This window comes from Mirounga leonina, unplaced genomic scaffold (genome assembly GCF_011800145.1).
Source record: "Mirounga leonina isolate KUSES-001 unplaced genomic scaffold, KU_Mleo_1.0 Mir_376, whole genome shotgun sequence".
Taxonomy (NCBI): Eukaryota; Metazoa; Chordata; class Mammalia; order Carnivora; family Phocidae; genus Mirounga; species Mirounga leonina.
Window position 1 is genome coordinate 9,319,210 of NW_023270718.1, and position 1,390 is coordinate 9,320,599.

Consider the following 1,390-nt stretch of genomic DNA (forward strand, 5'->3'; position numbering starts at 1 on the left):
GAAAGAAAGAAAAGAAAGAAAGAAAAGAAAGAAAGAAAAGAAAGAAAAGAAAAGAAAGAAAGGAAAGAAAGGAAAGAAAGAAAGGAAAGAAAGAAAAGAAAGAAAGAAAGAAAAGAAAGAAAGAAGAGAAGAGAAAGGAAAGCAAATCAAGACAACTCAGTGCTCTAATGTGAGCTGTGGCCCAGCTAAGAATGGTTTAGAAAGTCAGCATGAGGTCAGAATTTTGGTGGAGGGTGTCTGGGTTAACCAATAATCAATATCGTGGAGGGAAAAGATCCACTGAGTCTCTTAGCTCCGTGTCAGCCGACAAAACTAAGGTGTACCTGCACACTGATCCAACACAGACCTCTTTAAGCCCCACTGGGATCAATGCTGCCTGAGAGGCACCACAGTGGAAAGGTTGAAATTTGGGCTGACAAAGTAGGAATGGTCTCACCTGTAGCCTCCACCCTGATGTCCTCAGGTATCTTTGAGAAGGGGAGTAATAATACTACTTATTTCAGAGGGCTGAAGAAAGTCAGATGTTGCACGAAATGCCCTTAGCTATAGGGCCCTTACATGAATAGCAACCAATTAACGTCAGAGACAGTGGGGACAATTATGACAGCTAATAGCACTGATGCTGATTAGAATAAAGATGAGGCAGGATTTGCACAAGATTTAGTGATGAGGACAAAGGGGCGTCAGTAGACACCTGTGCTGGAATATTAGCCTTAAAAAAGTCCATCCTGCCATGTGCAACGATATGGCTGCATCTGGAGGACATTATGCATAAACCCGCCACAGAAGGACAAATACTGCATGAGTCCCCTTGAATGGAGTATCTCAAAAAGTCAAGCTCGCAGAAGCAGAAGAGAATGGCGGTGGCCAAGAGCTGGGGGCAGGGGGAAATATGGCGTGCTCTTTCAACGGGTATAAACTTGGTTATGCAAGACAAATGAGTTCTAGATATGTGCCATACAATATTGTGTCTACAGTTAACAATAACCGTAGTGCACACCGAAGACTTTGTTAAGCCTACAGATGTGTTCTTATCACAATAAAAAAAGACATTTGTAAAGGGGCACCTGGGTGGCTCAGTCGTTAAGCGTCTGCCTTCGGCTCAGGTCATGATCCTGGGGTCCTGGGATCGAGCCCCGCATCGGGCTCCCTGCTCGGCGGGAAGCCTGCTTCTCCCTCTCCCACTCCCCTTGCTTGTGTTCCCTCTCTCGCTGTGGGTCTCTCTCTGTCAAATAAATAAAATCTTAAAAAAAAAAAAAGACATTTGTAAAATCTAACTTCTGCCTTTTGCATCCAGAGCGTGTTATTTGAAAATACTCATCAATTTCCTCCTATATAAATGCTCCATTCTAGGTGCTCTATGGAAGTTTGAGAAATTGCCCAAGACAGC